At 34.1% G+C, this 11,186-nt stretch overlaps 1 pseudogene; it reads left to right on the forward strand.

The window, feature by feature from the left end:
• The first annotated feature begins 321 nt into the window (after positions 1–321).
• LOC134230032 (torsin-1A-like) lies at positions 322–6,048 on the forward strand (annotated as a pseudogene).
• The last annotated feature ends 5,138 nt before the right edge of the window (positions 6,049–11,186 follow it).

An 11,186-nucleotide genomic window follows, 5' to 3' on the forward strand; every position in this document is an offset into this window, starting at 1 on the left:
AATTTCATGATATGCAGATAACACGATGATAATGGTATAAAATATGCCCCCTCTCGGTTGATATACGACCATGTGTGAAAATTAACTTCATTATATGTCACAACTTCGATGAACTTGGGACTTAGGTATGTATCGGTGGGTGCGGTCGTCAGAAAAAATCCCTCCTCCATCCCGCCTCTGATTTTTAAAGGTGCGTGTTTGCTCTGCTTCTGATATGTATTGTTTGAATGGACTTAAAAATTCAAGTACTGCTCGTTATCTCCGTATTACATGAGAAAAATGTGCATCAAGAGCTACCTTACTTTCATTTTCGATTTGTAGCTCACAATTTCCTTCTGGGGCTATGTAAATTGTCTTAAGCTTGTGCTTTGGCTTTTCCTCTCTTTCATTCCTGAAATTAATTCATTAATATTCGTTGCTGGAGGCGTGTCAGCTGCAGTACTTGCAGGAATATACACAGCTTACAAACCAGTCAAGTGTTATTTTAAAGAATGTTATACATCGGATGGGGTCCCCTTTGATGCTTCAGGTAAAATTATTAAGAAATGAGTTAAGAGAACAAAATTTGTAAATCATCTTAAACTTCATGAAAAACTGCTGGTTATGAATAATTTTACTGTAAATCCGTCTGAGACAAATGAACTTGTTATAAAAAGATCTTTAGGCTAGATCAGTACTTGTAGAGAAGTTTGGGAATGCTTCTGGACAACAGTAGAGAAAATTGAATAAAAAGACGTTTGTTTGTTTTTCAAATTAACAACTTGCAATATCATAGCCCTCCGTGAGGATCTTCAGACCAGAGTCTTTGGACAGGATCTGGCTATTGATGTCATTATGAGGCACCTGGAAGCTCATATGACAACAAATCCAACAAGGGCACTGGCACTCTCGTTTCATGGAGGAGTTGGTACAGGAAAAACTCTTGTCAGCAGAATTATCGCCGAGGGTCTATATCGAAAGGGAATGAGAAGCAAATGTGTTCAATTAGTATTTGCAACTAGAGAATTTAAACACAAAGACAAGGTGCCTCTTTACAAGGTAATTTTGAAATGAAAATCTAACTTTTTATGCGATGTCAAGATTTTTAAGCTGTAATCTTTCTTAGAGATCATGGAAGAAGCTAGGTTCTACGAAAGACCTTAAAAAATCTGCGACTTTTTTTTTCAAGACACAAGCGATTTGTTGAGCTTGGTATATTTTAATAGGAAAATCTTAAAAATAAAGGCTTATTTCTTAAGGTCTTAAAATTGTTTCATATCTTTTTAAAACGTTTTTGATAGGTCCTATTTGATAATGTGTCGTTCATTTTCTTAATTTCCTTGCGTGTAAAATGCTTACCATCCTTTGAAAAATATATAATTATATATAATATACTATTTAAAAAGAAGGGGATAGTGGATTTACAAGGACAATGAAATGCAGATCATGAGGTCAGGAAGGAAACATAAAACATAAGGGACACATTTGTCAATTTATTCGAAATACTGTGACAGTGTACGGTCAGAAAAAGATTCTCCAGAATAAGGGTCGACACCAACACAGGGTCACACACCACCAATGTGAAACGCCTGAAGCGGCTAAAACTCCCTCGGTTGGCAAGACAAGTTCGGATTCGGCGTGGCATACTCCAAACGAGGTGTTCCAGGTCATTTTTGGGAAGGTTATTCCATTCTTGTTCCAATGCTGTAGCAAGGTTTTGGACATTGGCATTAGGTTGTTGACGTTGGCGTAGCCGCTGTCCAAGCATGTCCCAGACATGTTCAATGAGGAAAGGTCCGGACTGACTGCGGGCCAAGCTTATGTGGTGATGTGAAATTCTGCTGTTGGAGTCTTCAACGATACTGGTCCTATGACATCTGACATTGTCATCATGAAAATTGAAACGACGTGCAGATGGCACAACAATGGGTACCAAGATGTCGTTCGGTTATACTGCCCTGTGACTCGTCCAGCAAAAACACGCAAGTCTGCTCTGCATCCATCCTCATTCCGATCAAGTCTTATTACCTAAACGTCACGGAAACTTTCGTTAAGTTGGCGCCACAGCTTCCTGCGTCTTTCAAGGAAGTCCGCGGTGAACCTCGACTCATCTAAGAATATTACGTAGTTTCATCGTCGATTATCCCAGCGTTGATGGTGATGACGCCATTGGAGTAGGGTCCTCAAACGGAATGACACGAGGTAAGTAAAATCTGTGCAGTTGATTCCTAATGGCCTGACTACTCACTTCCAAGCCAACATCCCTTTGAAGTTCAGACCTTATCTGAATTACTGTTACCAGACAATTTCTCATGGTAATGTTGCGGATGAATCTGTCCTTAGCCAGAGTTGTTGCCCTTGGTGAACCGGATCGTGGTCTCTCCTGAACAAACCTATAGCACGTTGTCTGGACTGATAATAGACTGTGAAACCATCGTTGCTTTTCCGCAGCGACCTGTCTTGAGCCAACCTGTTAGGAAGATTTGTTTAGTTCCTTGAGAGGACGTAGTTTCCTAAAGCAGATCTTCAATGAATGCTAATAATTCACCGTACTATTGCACTAACAGCATTTGAAGGATGTATATTGTATGGTTGTATTTCTCATTTCTAATTTTAGGACGTGTTAAAGAAGTTGATTGAAAGTAGTGTAGAAAAATGTAAGCGGTCTTTATTCATATTCGATGAAATTGACAAGATGGCACCTGGATTAATTGATACTTTAACACCCTATCTGGATTTTCATGAGCAGTTGTCGGGTACTGACTACAGAAAGTCCATCTTTCTATTTTTAAGGTTAGCAGTAAAAATTCAGCGTTTGATGAAAATGTAAGACGCTGCAGACTTAGTAAGGAAAGACACAAATATATATTCATGAAAATTAATTATTTATTAGTTTAATTAAGGTATTTTGCCAGTAGTTGCCTTTCTGATCAAAATTTGTCCGTTGTCTGTGGTGGTAGTCGTCGTTGTAAACTTTTCACATTTTTATCTTCTTCTTAAGAACCACTGGGCCAGGAATGATGAAACTCATGTGGAAGCATCCTCAGGTAGTGTAGATTCAAGTTTGCTCAAATCATGACCCCTCGGGGTAGGATGGGGCCAGAATGGTCGATCAAAGTTTTACATAGGACAAGATAGGGAAATCTTTAAAGATCGTCTCCTCAGGTACATGTATTTCAAAGCCATGATTAGTGATATTTATATGGAATCATTCTCAGTGTAGAATCTAGAATCTTCTTCTCCAGAATAGCAAAGTCATGATTAGTGATACTAGTATTTATTTGGAAGCATTTTCGGGTAGTGTAAAATTAAAATTGTTCAACTGATTTAAATTAAATCAGATCATGGCCCTTTGGGTTAGGGAGGGAAACAATGGGGAATCAAATTCAAATTTTTATTAAGTTATATATAGGAAGGAAATGTTTAAAGAAAATCTTTTTATCAAGAATAGCAAAGTAATATGCTGTATTAAGGGGGCCGACTATAGTTTTATTGTGTGAAAACTACAATAACGAAACTCTTCATTTTTATATCATATATAACTTACATGAACTTCAGTATACATGCAAAGTTTGGGGGAAATCTACTGTCCAGGTATTTTTGAGGGACCGTCCCAAATACAGGTACATTTACTATAGGCTTATATAGGAAAATGCCAATTTTAGCACTTTAAAGCAAATTATACAAATACTACAATAGGCATTTTGTTAAAACTATAATAGTTAATGAGTAATACTATATTATACAATATATGTAAGAGACACAAAATTCTACCGTCTTGTTAGCTGAAGGGCGTATCTCAAAATGCAAAAAATTAGCAAATTTTACTATTTTTATAGAGTATTACAAAATATGACGTACACAATAGATTCACTTGAAAACATAATAAAAATATTGGAGATATTCTCAAATTTCTATGTTTTAAATTTCAAGTGCGTATGTTTAATACTTTTTCTTAAATAATATTTTATTACCCCTTTATTTAAGAGCTACAGATTATCATAACGTCAAAAACACGCTGCAACGACGTCAACCTACCTATCATTTGCAAAATCAGTTAAAAAATCAGTTATATCAAATTGTAATTACATTTTTATACCTATAATTTCTTAATTTTGTTTAGTTTTAAAATTAAGCGAATAAAGTTGCATTAAAACAGTAAATACGCCTCATTTTACTATGATGCGCGAAATATTGCGCAATGGAAACTATAGTCGGCCCCCTTAATATGAAGGCATTCTCAAGTAGTATTAAATTCAAGCCCCCCCCCATTTCAGTAAACTTTTCAGTTCTAATCAGATATATGCTTTTTCCTAGCCGATTTATTCAGGTGAGCGATGTGGCTCCTGGGCCTCTATTTTTGTAATTGAAATCTCTAGTCACTATACCATTCGTTACAATATTTTTTTTTTACAATTGCATTCCACTTTAAGTCTCTCCGATCAATAATATGTTATAATTATGACTTGAAAATTTTTATTTCAGCAATACCTGAAATTTGACAAATATTACCTGGCTGAAAACTAGTAAAAATTGTATTTTTATGGAAATTCCTACTAGGGGCCTAAAGCAAACAAAATGAACTGTAAAAAAAATACATTTTTGTTCTTTGAACGTACAAAGAGTTGTTAATTTCATAAAAATACAAACAATAAAAATTCGTCAACAAAACATAAAAAAAAGTAAGATAAGTTCAAGGTCCAGTTAAAGGGTTGGGTGGTTGTGGCCATTCTTAGACTTTTGTTCTCCTTTAGAAGAAGAGCTCCGTATAAAGATATAACAAAATGATCAAAAAAACTAAAAGTTATGAAATTTTTCTCTGGGAAATGATAGTTGACAGCCTAAGATATCATATCCCAAAATTTAAGTTATATCTGGTGGTTGATAAAAAAATAATCTGTTGACCCCCTAGCCTCCTTAAACAATACACATAGGGAGCAGAGCTATTGCAGACCTTCACGCCCTGAGAGGCGAGATTAGAAACAGAGAGGAATCTTCTGTGTGCTCCTTTTCATTATTAAGTAAATGCACTTATAAACTATATCCGTATAAATTCCAGTTTGTAAAAAATGGTCTTAAAGTCAGTAGAAAAAACACTACTTAGTCTTTGAAGTAATAATAGAATGTATTCGCTGATAAGTTTCTGTCGTTGTCGTTAGCTTTTCTTGTGAAATGGTATTGAATACCTTATAATTTCATATAATCAGAGTTTTTAAACATGATCTTAAATTTATTCTTTTTCAGTAACTCGGCTGGAAAAGAAATATTTCAACATACATTTCAACACCAGGGTTCCAGAGAGAGAATTGGTTTGAATGAAATGGAACAACTCATCAGCAAAGTCACTGTTAACAACAACTCAAGTAGGCGACAAAGATTTTAAACCTTATATTAAACAGATATCAATGTTCAATTTTGACTAGTTACCTAGTGCATGAAAAATCCTTTTGTCAGTAGAATTGTACGTTTCAATATTATTAACAGCCATATCAAATCATCTTTATTTAAAGGCGGCATGTACCAGAGTGACGTCATCATCAAGCACCTCGTCACAGCCTACGTTCCCTTTCTACCGCTGACAAGGAAACATGTGAAGATGTGTATTAGGGATTACCTGGTGGCCAGAAATTATTATAAAAGGGACAGTGTACCAGAGGAAATAGTCCAAAAAGTCATGAGTGAACTGATTTTTTCCCCACCTGACAACCAATTATTTTCGGTAAACGGCTGTAAACGTGTAGCGAATAAGGTTGATTATATAATGTACTATTACCAAAATTAAGAGAATCAGAAGTTTCTTATGAGTATAGTTGCTAGTTATTTTCTTATATTGTACTATAACATTAAATCAGAATCTGTAAAACTGCATACAAATTTAATTTAGGCAATCCAAAACCTATAAGGGGCCTTTGTGATATTTACTGCCATAATAATATTATCATTATGTATTAATCTCTCCTTCTGTCATTCTCCAGCATTCCGCCTCATCGAGTAGGACATATAAATTGTTACTTTTGTCTTTCTACTTATGTCATCTGTTTTCCAGATGTTCATGAGGCTGATCTTTAAATCAGTCTGACCTTTATATCCTTATATCTTAAATATACAATATTTATTTATGTATCTTATTGAAGTTTCAATTATTGGCAATCATAAATCTTAGGTTAAGTAAACGAAAATAAGGATAAATGATAATAAGACCCTTAGAAACGTGTACTACAACGAGTGAGCAATAGGTATCGAATATCTACAGTCCCTGATGACCATATCATAAACATTTTAAGGATAAGTAACACAAAAACGATCTTTTTCTGAAGAAACTGAATTCCTTTTATGTATCCAGATGTCTTTCTCACCGAAAAAATAATATCTGACCATCTTACAAGTTTATTATTGAACAATTCACCAAAATTTGGTGTCTGGAAAATGAGAAGATTCATGACAAGTCATGGGTAACAAACAGAATGAGATAGCAAATCATTTCTAAATTCTAAAAAAAAAGTATATACATCAGATTATATACAGCAGTATGATTTTACTCAGGAATAGACACTTACAAAAAGGTATGTCTTTAATACTTGGGATTAAATCTAAGACATACACAAAAGTGACGGTATGAATAAAATTATTTACTCATCTCTGAGAGATACACGCCATACAAAGAGTGTAAGGAAAGAAATACACACCAAAATAGCAGCAGTGTGATCGTACAAAGAAAACACTGATACAAATAGAAGGCGATCATCCTTAAAAATATACACTGTACCAATGGTGCAACAGGAACTGTTGAAAATAATACAATATTACATATGGACATAACGGACAGTATTCCAGATCAAAAGTCCATAAAAAAATACAAAACAGGAGCAGAACAAACACAAACCTCCAAAATATCAGAGGTGGGATCAGGTGCCATGGAGGAGTGAGCATCCCTGCCGCCCGGTCACATCCGCCGTGTGCTCCTTGTCATTATCGGGGAATAACGGGAAAATCCGTCGACAATTTAGTGTATAAATAATGGACTAACAATTAGTATGAAAAACGTCAGTCAGCATTTGACTCAAAGAAAAATTGTTAATAATTATTTGCTGACAAAGTCATTGTATCGACCATAGAACTTACGAAATGATGACTTTAAACGAGAATGCTGATATTCTTATTTCATCAATTTGCTTGTCGATAATTTACCTCGTTTTAGAAACTGATCATACGTAGAGAATGCTCCTGCGTATCAACTGTCTGAGATATATAAATTCCGTATGCAGGTGATGAAGGTATATTGCTGCAAAAGTAAGGGAAATTGTCGATAGAAAAGTTATAAGTCATCACGTTTTTCATAGAGCGTGGTTAGATTACCATTAACGCCTTTTTCAAGTAAAAAAAATATCCAAATATGAAACAGATGTGTCAGGTATCTTTAAAAAACAAGACTCAAAAAAAAGTATACATACGAGACTGCATCAATAAGGCATGATGATGTGGTACATGTATTAATATTAGCTTCTAATTATAAGAAACATTCTACATCAAGCCTGATAATTCTAATGCAAAAGCTGAAGATAACAAAACAATGACGATCTAAAAATATATATAAACAGTACAATTATGAGGGTATTAGACATAATAAAAGGTTATATTAGCTAACAAAATCGTTCTGACGAAAATAGAATTTACGAAATGCTGAATGAAATGTTGAAGACCACTTCTATTAACACTGTATGTGAATATAGCAAACATATGGACTTCTAAAATCATCAAAGGTGAGATCAGGTATTATGGAGGATCGAGTATTCTACGTTTTTACGATAAAAGGTGCATGTGTTTAGTAATATTATATACTGTGTTTCGTATTATTGTCAATGTATCAAATTATATATATTAACATAAAATTAAAGAGAAAGTAGATATCCTTTTTTGTCATTAGATTATGTCATTTAGGAGATTACATGAAAATCCTGCTCTTGTGTAATATTTGGAAGACATAAACTCTTTATACAGGTGATGATAGTTTATTGCTCAGTAAATAAGTGAAGTCTACGATAAAAAAATTTCGTTGATTTTGATATGTAATAGAATATCTAAACATAAAGCAGATGTATTAGACTCTGTGTGTCTTTTAGTTTGAGTTCAAAGGATTTACTCAAACCAATTAGGAATTAGGAATGAAAACAGATACATGTATTCCTTATATATAAATAATGCTAAACGAAACTCTATAATTATGAGATACACATAGCAACAGGACCAGTATAGGTAACTGTAGGATTGACAAAATAACACGACTTCTTCGACTAAAGTGTATTATTAATTACAGCCTAACAGGACTAATTGAGAAACAATCTGCAAAAGGAATGAATGTATATGTAAATAACAGTAGCTAAAATAAAAAACGGGGATAAGAAATGGGCAAGAGTTGCATTGTGGTACTCCCTTAGAGAAAACAGACGAAAAGCCCGTAGAAATGTAGCGTTTTCAAATCATTATTATTTCATACCTGTACATGCATATACTTTGTTAACATATTTTAATGTTTGATCATATCATAGTAATTAAGATATTTCACATTTATAACTATAACCGTTTCGTTTAATTTAAGAATTAGATTCTGGTAATTGAAATATTTTCTCCAAAAATTTGAACTGTTGACATTTGTATTTTTTGACGTTGCAGATTGCTCCGGGTGTTAGAGAACGATATCACTTTAAATGTTATTACTTGAAAAGTTTTCAAGTTAACATCATAAAACTTCGTAATTTATCTGCCAAGAACACGCTTTATCCACCCTGAAAATTTTATTAAGATACATTAATTTCTTTAAAAGATATGAGCTCAGTCTACGAAATTTTGGGACAACCCTCGTAATTCAATCATTTTGAAAAAACACCTCAGCTAAGGCTTATTTTGGAAGGAAAATATCTTTTTAACAAAAGAAGTTATGATTAGAGTGTCTTTACTTCTTTCAGGTGAACTTCAACTACTTTCCTCTTTGTATAAATGTCGTATTTCTCCGTGCCACATCGTGACCCTGAGGATGTGAAGGTCGGGGATAGAGGACAGTATCTACAACAAGTCACTTTCTCCAGGTATTTTGTCAGAAAAGGAAACGAATACAATGTCTTGTGACTCTCTGATGAAGAATCCGGTACCGCTATCCTCCGCTTTATCCCTCTCTCCCACTCCGTACCTTAAATTGTTTTTAGGAAACTGTACCTTTTTACACCTGGTTCTTAAGACCTTACGCCTGTTTTTGTTTTACAGCTTTTAAGTTTCATTTATTTAATTTGACATTTCTTCACTTTATATTAAACATTTCAAGATACATTTCGACATGTAAAATTGACATTACATTTTTGAGAAAGATTTTTTTTCTGATAAGAGAATCATGAATATCTTGTGGCTTTTTCATGCATGATCTTATTCCATCTTTAAAAAATATTACTAGTGGAGGAAGGTGTAATAAAAGCAGCAATTATAATATATATATATATATATATATATATATATATATATATATATATATATATATAAAGCACTAAAAATGACCAACGACACGAACAATAAAAATTGTCAAATTTTCGGGACGCCCTGTCCCTTCCTCAGGACAAAGAAAAAAGTTAAAAAGTCATAAGAACAAAGAAAAGATAGAAACAAAAACAACTAGCACTACTACTAAACTACTAAACTACTAAACACTAGATATTTACATACTTAATTACATGTTGAATTCGAAATTTTTAAGAACAATAATAAAGAAAGAAATCTGGACATTTAGGATATACAGTGTTGTTGGTTTTTTAGTGCTTTTTATATATATATATATATATATATATATATATATATATATATATATATATATATATATATATATATATATATATCTGAAATAACGTGCAAAAAGTTAGCTCAAATTAGCTGGAATCCTGGGGTGTTGCTAAAACGCGGAACGGAAAGCGGAACGGAACGGAAAACGGAATCTATTAGGGTGAGAATGTGAACTTGAACGAACATTTCCATAGTAAAAAGGTTATGATTGGAGGGGGGGGGCAAATATTTGATATCTAAACGAACCATGGAAAGAGAAGAAAATGTTAAAAAAATATTAAGATAGGGCAAACCTTTACGGCGAGCTCGAATAGACAACTCTTATACACAATGGTTGTTAAAATTTCATTCAAAATAGAGTCCTTCTCTGGATAGACAAAGTTGTGGTAGATAATGCAGATTGCAGAATCTTTGCATTCATTGAAGTTAAAGTTTGTTTGTTTGCGGCACATATGTGTGCATGTTGGGGGGGGGGGCGTAGATGAATGACCCCGTAAAAATGAGTTTGTTTTCCCGCTCATCGCAAGGTCTTAGAAGTTGTATTAGGTCTGCCCCCTTTTTTGTGTCCAAAATGTACATAAGTTTTAATAAATCAATTTTTAATTTGGCTGTGGGACCTACACAGACCCGAAACTACCATCCCCCCTTTCATGACTCGCGAATTCGACACTGCGTGCGTAATCTGAATAGTATGACTAGTTATTTTTGTCTTTTCAGACATTGGCATTGGAAACAAATTGAAAGAGGGATGGGGGTCAGAAAAAATTTCAATATACAACAAATTTGACAAGCAAAAAAAGGGGAATACTAGTATGTCCTTTGCCTAGCCTGGTTCCCTGTCCCTGTTTTGCTTCGTATACTCCGTGTCGCTAGGCAAGGATGAGACAGGGGACCAGGCTAGTCCTTTTCCCAAACACGAAAGTCCTATTTCGTGTGTGTGTGGGGGGGGTCTTTCAGAAGCATTTTTTTTCCACGGAGGGTGTGTATGACTCATGAATATATAATAGTTTACAATAAATTTTTATCAGAAATGACTTTTACAACAAGAATATTGCTCTTTTATCTGATTTATATTGAATCTATGTTATTTGTTTGACGTAAAATTTTCCGTTTTCCGTTCCGTTCCGCTTTCCGTTCCGTTTTCCGTTCCGCGTTTTAGCAACACCCGGAATCCTGTTATCTAATAGGAACCCAATAAACCCTCCTGTAAAAGAAGCTGTTCCAAACGGCAATTTCATCACCTGATCTAGGTCTTGGGAACCCTTTTTATGGCTATAAATAGATATACATACCTTTAACTGAATTCCCTAATCAATACATATGCACAGCTAGAAAAAAAAACACACAGGTATATTTTACTTTTTACAAAGATATATAACTTTCTT

This window comes from Saccostrea cucullata, unplaced genomic scaffold (genome assembly GCF_032062105.1).
Source record: "Saccostrea cucullata isolate Sc308-1 unplaced genomic scaffold, CSIRO_AGI_Scuc_v1 ctg8030, whole genome shotgun sequence".
NCBI classification, from domain to species: domain Eukaryota; kingdom Metazoa; phylum Mollusca; class Bivalvia; order Ostreida; family Ostreidae; genus Saccostrea; species Saccostrea cuccullata.